Raw genomic sequence first — 20,747 nt, 5'->3', positions numbered from 1 at the left:
AAGGAGGCACGATTAAATAGCTCAAAACTTATATAAAAATGGAAAAAGAAAGGCCAAAAAAAAAAAAAAAATCAAATCAGCACACATGAGAATTATCAAATCTAATAATTTCAGAAAAATTGAAATTCTCTCTCTGCAGAACAATAAAGTTTTTGAGTACTTCAAATGCCATATAATTTCTTTAACAGGTGGTTTTAGAATAACTAACACCGTCAAGTGCGTATGCATTTTCTCTTTGAGTTTATGTTTCAAACCAAGGTAAATTTTTTCTTTGTTTTCTAGGGGAGAACATGCACCAACTTTCATCTACAACATTAGTATTTTTGTACTTTTATTCTCTAGCACTGAATAAAGAACACGTAATGCATTTTTGTGCCTCTTTCTGAAATGTCAACTGTTAAGAGTATTATTTCACACCAGCATTACATAACTAGCTGATTCCAGGTTTGGGAAATAGGGGAATGACTATTTATTTGCTTATCTTTTAAACTGATTTAATACCACTTCTCAATAGTATACAATAGTTGCTTGCAATAGCTGAATACAATAACGCTTTCAATGAGCTACATAAACGTCACAGAAAATTATTCAAACTTTTGTCATCTCATATCACATCTACTATAAACAAACAGACCAAAAATAATTAGTCAAATCTGGGAACCATTTGACAAAATTTTGGGATGCTTTAGTGACTTATTGTGTATGCACACCCCTGTCTTTAGGCAGGGTTTCAAGAGAAGACTTGAATATATGCTAAATTTAGACTGATGTTTTGAGTTTCACTGACTCCAAACAAGCATGCGAGGCTTTTGGTGACTCACAATCAAAAATTTGTTCTTTCAATGGACTGGAGATAATATGCTGAAAAGCACCCAGAGTTGAAGTCATATTCTGAATATTAAGAGAGATGTGATATACCTCACTATCAATATGTTTGCTTCCTTCAGAAAAAGTACACTGTGTTAGCATGTACAATTTCATGCTTCACACATACAGCTTTAAGTGCAAATAGTGTTTCATAAGTGAAAAAATGTTACAGATCTTGTCAGGAATTGTTTTAGAAACAAATATTTGTCCTTTCATGTTAAGCAGACTAACTTCTGAAGTTTTACACTGAGTAAAATCCACTCAGCAAAATTCACATCAGAATGACAAATTAGGGCAAACAAAAGCAATAAACAAACCCACCTGATCCAATCCTTTTTCTTACCAATTGTTTTCTTCATTTATGATCTTCAGCAGGAAGAAAAAAAACAAACACAACAATTAAAAGCTCCAGACAACAACAAAACCTAACCTAACCTAAACAAACAAAAAAACACCATACCACAAGATCACCTGACTAGAGAGTCAGAGAATTAAAAATGGTTTCAAGCTACAGGAACCCACACCTGAGATGAACTTCTCGGTGTCTGCACATCACTGAGCATTAGCAATCTGTATCTTCTTTACATTCTCAGCTTGTGATGAATCTGCAGCAGACCAAGTTTGGCATCACGCCCAGTCTAACTTACATATCTTCTCCAAATCATAAACTTCTAAACTAATGCTTCCCTGTGCAAAGATATTGGGAAGAGGATAAATCTGCCTTAGCAGGCTGCTTTAATCCAATGAACCTGTGTGTGTTAACTGAAAAATTGGTTCTTATAAATACAGATCAAAGAGACACAAGTATATTTTAAAAGTTTTTTATTGACCTTTTGCTATCTGAGCATCCTCTCAAGAGAATGAATGCATCTAACATCCACATCACATTTTTGTTCCCATTTCTAAGGGAATTGCAAAGTAGATTTGTTAACTTCCTTGAATGCGTAACATCATTCCTGTTCATTTACGTCTCAGACAAAAATCAAGTTTTTATTTAATCTTCATGAGTTGCTCATATAAAAAAAAAAAAAGCATCATTTATGGGATACATTACGGATGGAAATACCATTTTCTAGCTTCTGTAAGAGAAGCCTAAAATTATTGTCCACTGTGTCATTGATTCATCCAATCAGTGAAAATTATCTTTGTATCACACTGATCCCTGTGTGTGTTGAAGATGTGCTATAAACCACTGAGCAGAACTCAAGAGATATATTTGTCTAAAGTACATTTATTTCTCTACCATACGGATGAGGCAAATGTTTGCATTCCTTTCTTTGCTCTTCCCAATTAGGGTAGCATGTATTTCTAATGAGTAAAATTAGGCTTCTTTGCTCAGAGTTCAAAGATTTTTTTTACCCTCATCCGTGACAAGCAATACCTATATATGGTAGAGTTTGTGCATGCTTTTCTATCAAAATATTTATTTTGATAAAAAAAGACAAAGTGTGGGTGGCAGGAAAAGCTGTATTTTGTGCACAGCTCTAATTACATATGTATGCAGACACATATGTGAAGAGTAAATGTGCTGTTTTGCATACTTTGTTTTTGCCTACCCATTCATGGTAATTAAGCCCGTGTGTATTATATTTATTCCCATGAGTTCAACCCTCCCTTTTGACAAATCCAACTATTAAACACATACTTTACTTCCAACAAGACTATGCAACACAGAACTGCTGCCATTTAGTTGCAAGAACTTCGTTTCTATTATATTATAAACACACAGCTTTTTTTCTAAAACAAATGAATGCCCATTTCCCTTTTCCCCTTTCACTTATGCTCTGATAAGCAGCTCTAAACAGACAACATTTGTCTTCCTAAGGGGAGAGCATTACCTTTCATTCAGCAATGTAACTTCTGCATCGCAGCAGATAGACAGTTTGTAAGGAAGTTATACCGGTGTGTTAAGAGTTATGAAGGCATCCCTAACTACGCACAGAGAAAGCAGAGAAATAATAATTTTTGTATTAAAACCATAACACAAAAGAAAGCATTGCCTTTGAAAGGCCTTACCTTACCTAGCCATCTCTGCAGATTCCATGCCACAGATAGCAGGTAGTAAAGGCAGCCTCAGAGGTTCATGCCTAAGAAATACAATGAAAGGTTCAGGGCAGAACTTCTTACTCACTTCCCTGTATGCTTTTATTGATTTCAGTTCAAGTTTCCAAAAGATTAGTTACTAATTCTTCAACTTCCTGCAGCAAAGATGATGATCAGTTCAAGCAGCCATTTGACTGGTAGGTCAGCGGCATCTGGATAAATAACTATATTGTGCAAATGAGCAGTGCATACATTCCATTTTTTGTAAATAATGGCTTTTCAAGAAATCCCAGCATCATTTTAGCCGTAATCAAAAGAATCTTGATAGCAAATTAAATTCTGTTTCAAAGTAAAACAGTATGGCCCACTGTGATCAAGCTCATGGGCTGGTACTTGAACTAACAATGCAGATACCGTGAGCAATAAATACCAAGTGCTATGATAAAACTCTTTTGACCCCAAAATTAAAGAAGGGAATGTCTGTTCCCATCACAGATAATCAAAGATAACACTGTAACACAGGTTTCAGTTTCTTTGAAAATCATGGCCATTATAAGACTACATGGCTACAACTTAAAGTAACAACAAAAAAGCAAAAACAACAACAACAACAACAAAAAAAAACACCACCACCATGTATTCTTCCTATTGATTTGTACTACAGACTGTGGGGAAGTGCCACATTGTAAACATTGCGAATTGGTGGGCTATTTTGCTAGCAAAAGAATGAAAATATAGGTTTGGCATTCATCCTATAAGGCCTTTCCTTTCAGGGTGAACACAGACAATTCAGGCATTCAAATCCAATGTATCAGCTACTTTTACTGGGATGGAAAGGCTTCACATTCTCCTTTTTATACTTTGTGTTCCACGCAGGGTCCAGGCCAGCAAAACTTTCATAACATATCTATGAAAAGTAAAACACTTGCAATTCAGTTGACCAAATAGTTCACAAAAGTAAAGCATTAGTGCTACATATGCAGCTGTCCAAGCCCAAGCAGCACTGCTACATTTGCATCCTGTGAAGATCATATCAGTAGCATACATGATCAACCTCCAATCCCACATAGTTTAGAAAAGGGAATCTTTTAGATTTAGGAGAGATTATAATTCATTTGAAAGATAAACATAGGTAAGTGTCAGAGAAAAAACAATGTAATATCGACAAATTATGGGTGCGCTTTATTTTAAATAGTTAGCACATAGAAACACAGGAATTTAAATCCAGTATTCTCAAATCATTTCCTTATTATAAGCTGCTGAGAAAATCCATGTTTCAAATCCTAAACTAACATTTTTCTGCTTAATTTCTAATGCAGATTAGAATGCGTTCATATACAACGTGATCTACAACAGCATTGCATCTCAATATCCATACATTTACATATGTGTGTGTGTGTGTGTGTGTGTGCATATACACCTCTGAGATGGGATAGATTTACACCCTTGAAGTCAAACACACAGGTGTGACTTCAAAAGGATTTGCCAGACAAAATTACAGACACATCACATTTGCAGTAGTGGCCCTGATTCCACTTTATGTGAGATATGTTGTCCCTTTGTTTGCTGCTGACAAGCGTAAAGAGCCACTTTCACTGCAGATAATAATGGTTAATTTATCACACAGAGCAGTGGCTGACCTCTGTGCGTCCCTGGCCCTCCATCACCTTCACACCTGCTCAAGCTAATTGTTAGAGCCAAGTGTAAATGAAAATCAACTGGGCTAATAATGAATGGAGGCCATTACTCTCAACAGCACGTTGCTTTACAAAGGTTTATCAAGCTATGATATAACTAGTCCCTTAGTCACAGCTCCCTGTTTTATACAGGAGGATAAGACAAACGCTTCAAGCCAGGAAAGAAAACCTGACAGTAAGGCAAAATGCCTATATTTGGAAGTGTTTTTATAGAATCTTAGCACAGTGAATAATATATTGATGTTAGAAAATGCAAGCTGGAAATCACAGCTCATAAAGCAAGAATAATATTTTTAAAAGTCTTGAAGGAAGGGATTTCCCTCTTATCCATTTAATAATATACTAGCCTAAGAAACACAGGGGCAAATATACTAATTAACAAACACAAACAAATGTCTGTGAAAATCCAACACATAAGTCCCTCATAAATCATACCAGAGACTTTCTCTGTAAAGAGCCCAAGACAACCTAGCACTTCAAATGCTACAATTTCAAGGAACCTTATCTTGCAGGTACCCTTGCTCCTGATAAAACAGAACCTAAAACTCCAAAATGATTTGTTACAGATTAGCAAATCCAACCTCCTACATCTACATTCATTTATCTTCATCCAATAGGAAAATTATGAAATTATTCAACCTCTTAGTCTCATAATGAAAAATAACTGTAAAATTCAGTGGGGTGCTTGTCTGTAACTTTAAAATTGAGGATACAGAGGACAGAAATATTTATGCAAGAGGTACTACAGTCTGTGAGATCCCTCTTCAAAAACTGTTTGCTCATACAAAATGAATTGCCAGGCTGGCAGTGGGCTTATGTCTCTCTGGCTGCACCAAGAGAAAAAAGACGATAGTCATATTCAGGACCACTCATCAGATAACAGATAAAATGCTACTTCAAGCTCCTGATCCAAGTTTGAACTGTTTTCAAGCAAAAACTCAGGAACTAAAGACAGGTAAAACCGTGTAGCAAGCTTTAAACACATCTAAACTGTGTCCTGGGGCCTTCAGCGGTTTACCTGAAGAAAAGCAAATATGTAGCTTTTTGCAAATATCCCATTATTCCTCTGCACACATCACCACAATTTTGGCTTTTACCCACTTAAAAGAAAAAGTATTAAAATTATCCATAATCTGGTAAAATAATTGTATTTACCTGATTCATTTATATTAGAAGCAAATGTATACTAGCTCTTCCTTGAAAGTATTATTAAAGCAGAGCTACTGATCAATTCAAAAGCACTGTTCTATTATTAAAAAAAAAAAAAAGAAAAAAAAAGAGAGAGAGAGAGAGAGAGAGAGAGAATGAAGACATCTAATACTTTCCACCGGCTATATTTCTTTTAGAATATACTAGATGCCTCAAATTCATTTAAAAAAAAAATCTTTCTTGCAGGAATCTGCAGGACAGAATCCAACATCAATAAAAATAAATAAAAGAGCAGGGAAGTTACTGAAGATCAGATTGCTTGTGGCAGGGCAAAGGCTAAAGAAAAATTAAAATGAAGAACTTGGAAGTGTGGTGTTTGAATTTTGGACAGTATTTCAAAAACCAGCAGTAATTACCAGTCAGTAATACTGCTGAAATTGCACGCACACTATTCTGGGAGAAAATCTATGTATGTATACATATTTTACAGGTTTACACAGGTATCCAGATTCCCCAGATTTTTTTTAGTAAATTTGATAGACTTACAGTTTTGCTTCCTATTATATTTTCTCTTGTTTTCACATTTTCATCAATAAAAAGCCAGTGATTAATTTTGTAAAACAAAATTTTGCAAAACAAAAACCCAAACTGATGTTCCTTTTTCTTTAATGGAAAAACACTTTCCAGTATGTGCCAAGAATCTTATGAAAGAAAACTAAGTGATTTTGCACTTACTGCGGTCAAACTTGTTTAATGACACTTAGAACACGGAAACATATGGCAATTAGTGACAGTTACAGTGCTTAGGGTTCCAAGCTACATTTCACAAGAATCAACATGGTGCAATACTTCACTGGAGCTGTACCCATTTACACCAAAATATGAATGCTGGTTTACAAACAAGTGGCAACCTCTCAGTCATATGCAAATGTACAGATGAAGATTAAAGAAATGTACACACATTTATTGCTGATTTGCGATGAAGGTGCTCTGCTATTTCACCTTACTTTGGGATGGGGGAGATTTGCAGAGACACCTTATCTGTTCCTTGGGTCACAGAAAGAGGTGATCACCTATTACAGTAATCTAATGATAACAAATTCCTATCTATTTGACTCCAAATATTTTCCAGCCTACTTACACACCCCATTCTTTTGCCACACATTATCCGTGTTACATAAGCTCTTGCTGTAGTATCTAACATACACTTTCTGTAATATGCCTTAAGCTCGATAGTGTGTCCAGTTTTATCTGCCAGTTGAGCAAAACTATTATAGAAAGGTTGAAAAAAAGAAAAAAAAAAAAAAAAAAGAATTTTGCAGGAAGATACCAGCAAAAATTATCCCAAGCAGTGCACAGAACCCCATCACTACCATGACAAGGCCCAAGGTTTCTCCCTTATGTAGAAATCACTGAATCAGGAAGTAAAGCAAAGTCACTTGAATTAAAATAGAAGGCACACACAAGTCCATGTCTCATTCTTTTCTAATATATAGATCCCCAAACTTTTTTTCATAGTAAGAAATTATAAACATAATTAAATATGGAAATATAAACAGAATTCATGTTTTTTCATGATAGACTTGATTCTCTGGGTTACCTTCAGAGCCTATTTAGAGGCAAATCCATGGACTCGAAGTGCAAAAACCACACGTTGCAAACTATGAACAGTTCATCACCATTTTCTCTGTAATTGTCAAACTGAAAATATATTTGGGAAGGAGGCAGCGTACTTACTTTCCCTCTCCAACCCGACCCCCAAGACACTCATATTCCAATCTGGAAGAGAGTTCTGATAAAGAAAAAAAAAAAAAAAAGCAAGCTTGAGGCTATCTCAGCATCTCTTCTCACCTCTTCCTCAGCTCTGTTGAAAAACAGTGTCTTCTCGGCATTCTCTCATCATCTCCTCTGCTTATGCTCTGGCAGCAATGCTAAGCATTGAAGAAAATTCTCAGTTCATGTACAGAAATAATTTTTTAGACATTTTACCAGGAAGACACCAGGCCAGAGAAGGATCTGAGTAGAATAGAAAAAAACCTCCTCTGCACAAGTGCCCAGGGCACTGCAGATACCACAGCAAGCATTCCAACTGTCAATGATTTAAGAAGGGAAAACATAGGTGCCAGAACTAAGGAACCTGTAAAAGCAATTATGCTCAGACTAGCAAACATTTTGTATGCTATTCCAAAAGCAAGGTCATTCTGAATATATAATTTGATTTTATTTAAAACTTTTATATCTTTTAAAACTTCAAAGTATTTTATGAATAGAAAATTTACACTACATGTCCCATGAAACAGTGCTAAACCTTTAGAGAACTAATCACCCCACTAAATAGAATCCTTTCCCTCTAAGTAATATTTAATGCAGGAGAGAGCTCGATTGTGACAGCAAAAATACATTTTAGTTTTCTAAAAGAGGAATCAAAGAAGTCCAGGCTTGAGCAACTATTTTCCTACACAATTAAATAAGGAAGATAGAGGAAAAAGCTTAGAGCAAGGCTCTATTTAAATAAACAGTGTTGTATACTTCTGTATTAGTCAAAAATGTAAACCTGCAGAAAGGGAACAAAACAATCATTTAGATTACAGGGAGAGAGAGAGAGAGAGAAATTCATTAATGTTTGGGACATTCAGTAAATTCAGTTAAGGAAGGCAGCAAAAAACAGTTGATGCAATCAGAAAACTCTACCCATCTATTAGGCATACAGCATTTAAGAAAATTTACAAGCACTAATATTAATTGGTGTTTTCAGCTTTTACAGTGTGTACAATGAGCTCAGACTTCAACAGACAGAATAATTATGCTAATAGAAGAAAAAACTTTCTGAAAAAAGGCAGCCAAATCTAAGAGACCTGTCAATGCCAGTGTCATCAATGGAGTGATAACTAGTAGAGAGCAGATATCAAAGGCTGTCTTTTTCTTCCACTCCATGCTCTGTTCTGTTTGAGCCCATGGTGGTCACAGCTCCTTTAACAATATTTATAATGAAGGAACAACGTTGGAGATGTCAACCCTGATTATTCATAAAGGCTCCTCCTGCCCAGCTCTCCCCTTAGGCTAACTGTAAAAGTACCTGATTCCCAATTCTCAAACACAAAAACGCACAGAGCTTGAAAGCTGAGCTGACTAATAAAGTTTGCATATCCCTAAGAACAAGAGCACACAATGAAGAAGAAAAGGAATGGCAAGATTAAACAAAAACAGTAAGCTTGGATGGGAAATAATAAAAATTTAAAGAGGCAAGAACTTAGATCCCCCACACACATTCCTGTTCATTTACATTTCAGCATGGCCTAGGAAGCATCTGTTTTATCTCTTGACTGCTGCATCAAGGTGTAAGATACACCACAAAACTTAAATAACATTTTGGAGCTGGAATGATAAGCAGTCATGAGCAATATAACTACTAATTCATTGAACTTCAACTCAGGAGGAATCTAGAACAAGGAATAAGATTGACCCAGCAAACGATGCTGGCTTACAATTTCACTTTGGGGTCTTTATTGGTATTCAAAATGTACATAAATATGGGAAATGCCTTCAAACAAACAGGAAACTGGGCTTACAATAGGATCACAAGCAGGATTTGCCTGTTGGAGAGCTTCTATGCATCTCTGAGTACTCAACAAATAGGGGCTGGTGGCTAGACTGTCACATATTTTTCTTAATCACGCAGGGGAGTAAAAGAGAACAAGGTCTTTGTCCCTTTGCTCTGCCCTGTTTATACTATGACTCATTGCTGAAAAGGACAGGGGTTCACCTGTCCCATACAAGCACACGGGTAGGAAAGAAAGCAAGAGGATGGAGTCCACACTAGTACTTTCTAGACTTTCTAGATCAGAGGAATTGCTATGGGATCCTGTCTGTGAAGTTCACTGACATTTATTTCCATGATAGAATCCTTTCAGGGCTCAGAGGTCACAAGCTGCCAACATGCACACATCAGAGCTGCTGACAGACACACCTCGGCACCAGGGCCACAAGTCATCAACATCTGAGACAATGCATCCCTTGAAAGTGAAGCCAGTGGACTACACTTCTCCCATCTCTATGACTACAGCTGCTAAGAAAAACAGACCTGTAAATAATGGAAGGGAATAACATATATTCCATTCCATCTTTAAGAAAAATGGACTTGTTTTTGCCTCACTTGCATAAACTAGAGTAGCCATGGATGTTGAGAACAAACTATTTTTTAACATGAGCAGGATAATATTTTCAAGAGACTTTCAAACTCTATTTGTAATGTGAGCAAAATGGAAACAAGGAATTAGAAAAAAAATACTGATAAAATTTTAAAACAACTGTTAACAATAGCAAATCCACTATCTTTACAAGCATTACTTTTTAAATCACACATGCACAAGACAACTGTTTAAAAAAGCAGTGACACAAAATTAGCATAGCTAGTTAAGCATACAAGGCAACCAAAATCTTACACAAAAAGGACCCACCTTCTTAGCGGGGCTGCAGTCACTTTTCCCCTATGCTATTAAAGGATAGGCCAGGTCTATTGCAACTGATTTTTACCACTAAGCACATACACCCTTATGTGTCTTTTGTTGGAAGGAGAAAATATGGGTAAAATTTCACATTACCTTAGCCTAGACTAAGTATTCTGTTACTCTTATAGCTCAGGTTATCCCATCTCAGATGACAGGAAGTCATAGTACTGTCTCTGAGACTCATCAGTTTTCTCTTAACACCTGTGTTATGCTGCTTTGATTTATTGTAAATCATAAAGAAGGATGCTGCTGTGGTTGTTTTAGCCACAGAGGGCATATACTCTTATCTAGATCCGTGTCAGCCTTGCAGTAAAGTCAAACAGATACTTCCTTTTACATTTGGCTCATTCAATTCATTGTTTGAAAGCATGTCAGAAACAAATTGGTTTCATCTCTAACATATGTGAAAATTTTGTGCCTCTGAAATGTTATAGTTGTCTAATTTCAGCCTTTCAAATCCTCCCTGCTGACTCCACCTGCACACAGTGGAAGATGAAAACTAGCAATTAATTTTCAGTGAGATACTTGTTCTATCACATCTGTACTAACCTGATCTGAACGACAGGTGGCTGCAGAAGTAACTTAAACATTGAGAACTTGACAGAGCTTTAAAACTGGTTAAACATCTCAACTGTACATATTCTGAATGAAAATATTTCTGTTTAAGGACCAAAATGTCCCCTTTTCAAAAATTCCTAGTTGTTCTATCTTTACAACATCTTTATTGAATTACAAAGGTATGCCACATCTAGTTCCTGCTGGAGGTATGGACCTTCATCTAGCTAGCCAAACAGCTGTGTCATTACTCCACAATGTGCATGTGTTTACACTTTACCGCCCTCCAGAAGAGTTACCTCTCCTCAGTTTTATCCATACAGCTTGGTCATTTGGCAACATAAAGGGACATATTCATCTCTACTGCTTCTTTAGCAATTGTGATGTGCTTCTACCAGGGATGCCTTTAGTTCAGAATTCATGATACTTTTCTCCCAGTTTAGGCAAGAGAGCAGTGCATGGAGTGGCAAAGGAGATGGAGAACAATACCTGATTCAGATCACTAACCATGGGGGCATGGCCTTTTTACTAATTAGTATGATTTCAAAAATAATTGGCCTTCTTCACTAAGCCTTAGTGCATCAAATGAAGTTGAGAGCAAAGAAAGAAGCACAGTAAACTCATTACTGTTTATTCATTCACTGCCAAATTATTAAAAGAGGTTATTTAAAAGGTCAAGAATGATCCTACACTACATGAGAACTTTAATCTGAACATATAAGAATAGGTGATGACCTAACTATGAAACCAGAATTAATAGGTAGATGGTACAGAACAAGAAGATAAACACAATACAGAAAGAAGTAATTAACCAAAGAAGTCATATATCTCAGGACAGGTCAACCTTACCTTTCTAGCCATTGTACTATACTGTACACTGATTAAACAGCTATTTCTGCAAATTTTATAGTGCATCCCACTAGTCACATTTTCTGGCTGCTCTCTGAGTCTACTCACTATCTTCTATCTCTGCAGCTCAGATTGACAAAAAGGCACTAAAGCTCTTTTCAGGTTCTGGGCCCCCCTGCTGTAGTGCAGATCTCCTGTCTTCTGCAGCATTGTATGATCTAGCAGCCCAGATCCCATGACTTGAGTCTTCAGGCTCTTCCCATAGCTCACAAAATCTCAACCATGAGTTTTTGGTTTACAAATGAGCTTTTTAGGAGTCTCATAGTTGATGTAGGCACAACACCCTTGCCCTAGTTTTTAGCTGTAAGAAATAAACCTTTACAAAAACTGATTTCCTGGAAGTGACCCTTCACTCTAGGTTGCTTCTCCCTAAAAGGATTCACAACCCCAACTTCTGTTTACTAAATGAACTTAGAGGTCTCTTGCCTTTTTACAATTTTCCAGTGTCTTTATTCAGACACTCCTTAATAACACACTACCCAATGAAAGCAGGAACTACCTGAAAAGCAGCTGACCTTTCCTGAATACTGGTCAATTGCTTTCCGAGGTGGTTTGTATTTGAATAGATAGTCATTCCTATTCAAAAACAGCTTTTCTGTAGTAGCTTTGTAGCTATCCCCAGCTGTTTGGATTCAACCCTATCTAAAGCTTGAATACAGAAAGGATAATATCTATACACCAGTCTATACATACATACTCACTTTAGTGAGTTTGCTGCTCACTGAAGACACACAGAGGAAGTTCACCTGTGCTATGAAATCTTCATGGGATCTTCAGTCTAGCTTTTCAGGGTAGTTCTAGAGCTTGTGAAACAAACTCATTTGTGGCTTATGGCCTTATTCGCTATGTTCAGTGATGCATCTCATAGGACAAGAGACATAAAATAAGTAACACTATTGTAATGACTTGCCACTGACTTATTTCCATAAACAAATCCTGTTCAATCTCTCTCTCTTTAGTACATAGTCTCCCTTGTAAAAACACTATGCCCTAAAGAAACAGGGAAGAGAGGGAAGGAAGGAAGGAAGAATCTTACAATCAAATCCCCCCCCCCAAAAAAAAAAAAAAAAAAAAAAGTATATAACTTTTCTGCTTGTAAGCAGTTTGTCCCAGCTGTCAGGAGCAACTACCTACCTTCAACTTTCCAGCAAAGCAGATGCTTTCACAAGAGCACTCATTATCACAAGCTTGAATTTCATACTCTCAAAGAAGTGCTCAAAAGCACTTCTTTGCAGCTGACTATGTAGAAAACTCAATCAAACCCTCACTAGTAGCTACGGACAGAGCAATAAACTCACAACAAGCTTCAGCGGGGAAATAAGGCAGCTTTTTTAAAATCATGAATTTCATGTCAAGTCACTGTTGATAAAATCAGGTTTATAGTATCTGCAGCAAAGCAGGCAGACATATGTGCCTACTGGAGCCACAGCTCTCCATTTTCTAAACCACACATTCAATTTAGATTTAATAACACAGTAATTGCACATTAAGTTCTCATTGATTATCTAAAATATATTTATTAAGAAATAACAGCAATGTAACACGTCTCTGCTAGATATTCACATCTATTACAAAGTTGTTAAACAGCAATAAATGTTTATCTAAAAATTAGCATTCAGCTAACATAAAATACACATCCTATTAAATCTAAGTGAAATACATGTTGAAGACAATTACAGCTCCTACTTGCCTCAATTTTTCTGACCAATGCTGTTTTGCCTATTCCTGAAGTCACAGCACCAAACCTTTGAATAGCAAATGTTTCTTGAAAAGATTCAAGAATTTTTCAAGAAATCCTTCCTAAAGCTTTGTTTGCTTGATAACAGCACAAAACCCTTCACAGATGTGTTGCTCCTGACTCTGGAGCACAGAGGAGGGCTCGCTCTACCATATTCCATCCACCAGAGCAGGCAGACTTCTGGGCAACTGCTTTCCATGTGTAGCAGGGCTGTGCTCCTGTTGCTGTTCCTGGTCTTGTCTGATTCTATTTAATATAAAGATTGACTTAAAAAAAAAAAAGGGGGGGGGGGAGGGGGAGAGGAGGGTAGGGAATTGTACTCCCTCTCCCAAAGAACTACCCTATTCAGTCCTACCCTATGGACAGCCTGAAACTATGAAGGAAGCAGCAAGGAGAAACTGGCTGTGCAGTTGATAGCAGCTGAACTGAGGCTTTCAGAAAAAGTAACTCTGGATGGAAACAGGAATTTGCATATAAATCCTTATTTACACATCAACAAGGAACTTTCAAGCCTTGACTGAAAAGGTACACACCAATGAGTTAAGGAGAAAGGGAAACAACATTCAGTGAAGTAAAGAAAATTGCAGTCTCTAGGGATACATTTTACTAAGATAAAAATAACACTCAAGCCACATCTGACCGGGATCAAAGACTTTTGACGAATTGTTGACAGGAGTCTAGCAAAGAACACCAAAACAAGCACAAAAAGAAAGAGTCTGAAAATGGAGTAGAAGGACCCAGGTGAAGACACCGCTACACAAATAAGAAATAACAAACAACGCACAAACAAAACAAAAACTTTGCTCTGAACATTTTCTTTAAGCTCAGAGAACTGATTTTTAGATACAAAAGAGCAACTGGAATGAAATGAGGTACATTTTGTCCAGTGGACGCTCCTTGGAATCACATCTGAAGCACCTATGTAGGGCAGCATAATGAAATTTCTATTTCTGCTGCTCACAAATCATCAATTTTCTGGGTAAGTCTAAAACTCCTACAGACTCACTGGCCTCCTGCTGCAGCAATTAATTCATTTTTCATACTAAGCTATTAATTAATTTTAAAAAGCCCTTGTTGTTGAGCAATGCATATACATCATTAACATCAGAGAACCCTTTTATTGCATTATTGTTTATTAACACACAAACTCAGAAAAAGGAAATTGGAAAGAGTGAAGGTTATAAAGAAAAAAACAGAGATGGCTCTGGAACATAGGCATACTCAGTCATGGAAATTCTGTTTGAAGCCTCACTGTCTGTTTTATTATGGATTCCATAGGCAGCTTCTAATTTAGTGCAGCTGTTAACACTCCTGCTACATCAAAAATTCTCTCTGCTGAACTTTTGTAGAGGTTTTTGCGTTACACAAGCAACAGTCCTTTCCAGTTTCAGTTTCCTAATTATGGTATTGCAGTTCTCATTTATACTATAAAATAGATCAGTTAAAAAAATAGTAGTAATTTACAACTGTTGGTAGTACTGTTTTTACTAGCTACTGCATTTACCCAGGGATACATAAAAGGTGTGGAATAGCTGGTCAGTAACTAGCTTAGACATTTTTACTAGGTGCATTGCCGTGAAACATGTATTATAGCACCTTTTCTGGCAATTCACTATGAAAAGCTTTGATCTTTGATTACTATTCAAAGCATTAATACCCATTTCTTTTAACCACATACTTTAAGAAAATCAAGATAAACAAATATGTCAATTGCCAGCTAATGAAGGGTAAAAACCTACAAGAAGGATTAACCCACTAATTGAACATTTAAAGCTTTAAATACCAAACTAATTGACTAAGAAAAGGCTGCCATTGATTAAACATATCTGCTAATCAAGATAGGTTTGTTTTTCTTCTATATGTCTACAATAGCCTCCTTTTCTTCCCAATACATCCACAATAGTGTTTCCCTTTTCTCTAGTGTATTAGCATATTGGAGATAACACACTTCATACCCTTTTCAGTAAAAATGATTCAGGACCCTTCTGAAACATTTATTCTGCGGTGACATATTGTGACAAATCCAATGACAATGGGGAAACGTGGAGAATCTGACAAATACTTTACTCCTCACTTTCACTAACGAGAGTAAAACAGTAAGAGAAACACCTATCAAAAAATTGCAGTAAGCAATTTATATGGTCGAGACACAAGCAGTGCTTTTTCTTTCCCCACTCTCCTTTCTCTTGCTTTTGCTTAGAGCAGGCTTTTTGTTTTTCTCTTCGTTTTGCTTTATATTGTCAACCAAGAACAGAGTTCCTGAGGAGACAAACAGGGGGTAAAGAAGACAAATCTGTCTCCTTTGTGTGAGAGCTGTAGGCCAGAGTTATCAACTCCTCTGCTATTCAAGACAGATTTGCATATCCAAGGCCACCCGAGGCAGAGAAGGCATTTGGAGTCTGATTTTTCCACAAGAACACATCAGGGAGCAAAGCAAAATAAGGAAACTCCGAAAAAGATCCAAGTAACTACTAAAAAATATCACAAAAGTTTGTGGAGGGGTAAGAACTCCCATTCAAGAATTTCTTCCTTGAAAAAAGACATTTTATACATAGTGGAATTTCCAAATATCCTTATTAAAGAAACTTCATGGACAGCAACTTGGCACAAGAACTTCAGATTGGCATCCATGCTGTTTCTGTCTATATCTTAATACAACAGTACTACTCTGAAGACAGGAATCAAGAATGCTGGAATAGTCAGTCTGCAAAACAGGGTGGGTTACTTTCCTGATAGTCATGTACCTTAACTATAGTTTAGTTATTGATAAATAAATAAATTAAATCCAAATGCACAGATGTAAAGCCACTATGAGAGGTACAAAATACATCAACTCTACCATTAATATCTACTATTTGGAAATACGGGAGAAACATCAGTGGTGGGAGATGAGATTCCAGTGCAGTCAATCCCTAACCACAATACTTGTCTTCCTACAAATATCATACTGGAATTAACTGAACATATAATGTCAACATAGTGATTAGAGAAATTACTTCCAGATGTGCTTTGAGGAAAATCACAATTAATACAACTATATTTACATTAAAGTTAACCTTTTACTGGGAGTATGTATATGCCTGCACTATGTTATGGAGGAGAAGCTGTACACATCCAGTACTTTCACTTACTACTAAGGATTAGCAGCTAATTAACTGTTAATCTTCTCTCCTACAGTACAACCTACTCTCCCACCATCATCCCCTCTTAATCTAACAGAGAGCTACTTTTGGACTTGTTCTGAAGTGGTTTGGAGTTCTGAAGGAGGGCATTAAAAATAATTACAAACAATAAAAGACAAAATAAAACAGTTGGAGAAAAGCAAATACTTGGAGATGCATGCAAACAAAAGTTCTAAGCATTCACAGTCTGGCACACTATTTTGATGGTTTCCTATATTCAGAGATAAAGTACTCTAACAAATATTCATGTCAACATAAGATGAGAGTTTTACCATGTGAGACACTGGCTAGCAGTAAGTGAAGGCCACAGAGTTAGATGGTAGCATCTCTGACTTTTCCACTGCCTGTTGCCACAAAGAGTTAAAGGCTGACAGATGAATGTATGTGAGACGAGGAACAGCAGAAGAACAGCACAGAAACTTAGACCAGCTCAAGCTTTTCCTCACCTGTCTATATAATAACACATTTCTTCCCATAACAACATTTCCCATGTGGCACACCAACAATTAATACAATACCAAAATCAGCCTGTTCTGTCTTAGAAACTCCACACAGCTGGTGTGACTGAAGTGAGTTTTCTCCCTGGGTACCCAGACTGGATTCCCCTAATCTATTTCTTGTCTTCAGGACAGTAGTTACTAGAAATGCAGTACATAGCTGGCAGCTCCTACAGCTAGTAGCAAGTCAGGGTAGAAATTAAAACCTAATGAGGGCACTACTTTGCAATCCTACAATGCATTCAAAAGCAGCAAATCTAAGACTCATATCATTATCATAACTGGTTTTTAAAACCTATGAAATAGCTCCAAACTGTCTTCTAGGTCAAGAGAGAACTGTCTAAGCTCTATTCTCACTGCATCCATTTCATAAGTATGATGACTTTTTAGCTTTTAAACAGCAAAGAAAATAACAGTCTTTGACAAGACCTCTCAAGACTCAAATCAAGCTATTCTACAAACAAAGAAAAATAAAAGAAAAAAAAAAAAGAAGCAAAGAGCAAATATTTTTGTTTATAACATTTGCCTCACAAATATTTAGCATTTGTTTAGGATGAAGAATAGATCACAGTGCCAGATGGTAAAATTACGCACCACAGGCCACACTCACGGAAGTACACTGTCACAAAACAGTATTTAGAGGCAATTTGGCTCAGCTGTAGGTAGCACAGACCTTGCTGTGAATTAAAATAAACTAGAGTTTGTAGGTGTAATAGTTGTATGTCACTGTTTTTGTCTTTATTCACCATGGTTAACTTTCCAAGCAGTTGATTATACAGCCCAGACCTTTATCAGTGGATTGCTTCCTTTCCAGGACATGTTCTGTGCTGGACCTGGAGGAAAAGCTGTAGGAGAACACAGATCCTGAAAGACTACATACAGGCAATACTAGACACAGTTTGCTATGGTGTCATTCTTGCAGCTTTTCCTGACAGTCCTTCAAGGAAGTTATTCATCTTCCAGGACAGGGCCAATCCGCAGCAATTAAGGGAAGCAGTGGCTTAGCAGCTACAAGAAAACAATGCATTGTGAAGTTTAACTCTTCTTTGAAAACTGCAGCCAGCTACATCACAGGGCATACCTTCATAAATACTAATTCTTCTTCTTCACAGCCATTGTAAAAATGGAATTACAGCTGCTAAACCATTAAAGAACCTTTTGAAAAAGTTGCTGGAGAGCTACACTCACATATGCATTAGACAAGGTAAAGTCTTATGACAACTCTCAGACCAGCATCACTTAATTATTTTCCCTGTGATTTCATTATGGAATAGATTTATTGCTGTACAGCTTGTAATTGCTAGGACTGTTCAATTCTGTGATACCTTTTAAAACTACTGAGTTCCCAAATTAAATACCACATGTAACATTCTGAATGAAAGGAGGTGAAATAAGTGGTCCATGTTGTTATACCATAAGGACGTTTGTTCAGCTAATGTATGTGGCCTGTAGTCACACAGATTTACACCCATCCTGGATTTAGTATAATCATTTGTTTGCTAGAATATTTCCTTTCTTGTCAAGCACTCTTAAAAACATAGTCTCACCTAGACCAGCAAGCAAGAAGTTGGATAGAAATGGCTTGAAGTTATGTTGGGGAAAATTCAGACTGGATATCAGGAAAGGGTTCTTCACTGAGAGGGTGGTCAGGCACTGGAACAGGCTCCCCAGGGAAGTGGTCATGGCCCCAAGCCTGCCAGTGTTCAAGAAGCACTTGGACAACACTCTTAGAAATACAGTTTAACTTTTAGGTTGTCTTGTGTGGAGGCAGAAATTGGACTTGATCCTCAGAGGTCCCTTCCAACTCAGGACATTCTGTGATTCTAGGGAAACTGACATGACAGCTGGAGGTTCTAAAGTTCAGTCAAAAATATTTTGTTTGAGAATTGGTGAAATGGTACAATTTTCACTTCCATATGCCCTTTTAGTATACAGAAAAGGAGGAACTTCATCACTGCTCAGTGTAATTTGGAAATATATCCTAGAGTATTATTTTAAAGCCAATGCAAATATGAAGTCTCCCTATTCACTCCCTGATATATTTTTACAATTTTTTTAAAATGAACTTTTTGCTCAACAGCAACTGAATGTAGCACAATGAGAGCTTGACATGAGTTTGAAGATATATGTACAGTCAAAGTCATTCAGTTGTTTTAAGTCACTCAGTTGAATATTTCAATATTCAAATATAACATAGCAGCAGAAAATTAACTTTTTAAAATTCATGTCCTTTCTAAGCTCAAATGGATTAGCAGCAGATTCAAGGTAATTAATTATAATTACAAGTTTCCAAGGGAAATAAGGCATAATAGACTCATTAACGGAAACACTGCATTTGTTCCGTGTTTAATTCTTATATTATTTTAACACAGTACAACATTTGTTAAAATTTTGGGGGGGGCAGACACCTTTACTTACACTGAATGGTTGCTCTCTCCATGAGTAGCCCCAACTGACTTCAAAGAACACCCACTTGGGCTCTTAATTAGACATTTTCAGCGTATGAAGGTAAAATTCCTTCCTTCTTGGACAAATTCTGTGGTGTCTATTGAACATGTGTCAGTGTGAGCTTTTCTCTGGACAGGACCATTGAATTTGGCCTCACAGTTACTTCCCGATACTCTCTTGACTCCTGAACAAAAGATAAACCATCTAACCAAATATCTAACTAAAGAGGACATGCTAATTAAGAAAGTGAAGTTTTGAAATAGTCTTAATAAAGACCTCAGTTATATTCTTACTTTTCAACTATTTTCTGTCTGATGCTACTGCTAAGCAAAGAAATAGTTTACACCCTCATTTCATTATGAAGATATAAATGTCACTGAACTCCTTATGAACTGAACACATGGAGAACTCAGTGCAGCCATTAATAAACCCAACATATAAAGAACTCCGCATTGCTATTAATAACTTTTCACACAAACCACTGCACTCACAGCCTAGACAATGCCAGGAACACTAAAGCAGCCTCTTCATGAACGCAAAAGATTCTCACTTTGATAGAGTTGTATCGTTGTCCTCAGTTGGAAAATCAAGGGAAATTGGTGATGCACTTGTCAAAGAAAGTAGCTGCAAAAATGAGGAACAGGTTAATTAAAAAAGGAATTACTATTTATTTTATGGTCCTATGCACACTCAGTAAGTTCTGAAGCACAGAAGAGAAATTAAATAACTTTTCATTTTGTCTCTATGCTTTTAGAACTGTGCCCAGTAAGATTACAGATAGGAGAGCGACAGGTACAGCAGGGATTTCTACCAATTAAGCTTCTACACTCTGGGTGGGTAGAGGTGTTTTTGAACCATGAGTTATTTTTGCACAGATCATGGGCTGCAGTGGCTAGCCACAAAAGGGCTGCGTTACGAGCAGTATTGCTCATATTGCTTTGCTTAGAGCTTATCATGCTTTCCTGCAAGTCCAAACTTCTAACAAGATTTCAGTGGGAGAACTGGGAGTGCTCAGTTCTAAAATACTCTCCTGTCAACAGATATAGCCAAATGGTGCCACATTTAATTTCACTGCATACTTGCTATTTTCTCCTCCAAGTCACCTAGCATCCTAAGAAGCTACAACACTGTTTTACTATCTACAACTAAAACAC

General features: G+C 36.8%; 1 long non-coding RNA gene across 1 annotated transcript in view; it reads right to left on the bottom strand.

The window, feature by feature from the left end:
- Nucleotides 1–20,747, bottom strand: part of LOC311442790 — a 63,534-nt gene that overhangs the window by 30,969 nt on the left and 11,818 nt on the right. The window contains exons 3-5 of the long non-coding RNA XR_014696870.1: nt 20,085–20,217; nt 2,889–2,954; nt 1,189–1,233 (exon numbers count right to left, since the gene is read on the bottom strand). This is a non-coding gene — a long non-coding RNA (uncharacterized lncRNA). The remainder of the gene's footprint in view (nt 1–1,188; nt 1,234–2,888; nt 2,955–20,084; nt 20,218–20,747) is intronic.

The sequence above is a fragment of the Aythya ferina genome (genome assembly GCF_964211825.1).
Source record: "Aythya ferina genome assembly, chromosome: 11".
Taxonomy (NCBI): Eukaryota; Metazoa; Chordata; class Aves; order Anseriformes; family Anatidae; genus Aythya; species Aythya ferina.
Note: the sequence above shows the minus strand (reverse complement) of the source record. Positions and strands in the feature narration are given on the sequence as shown.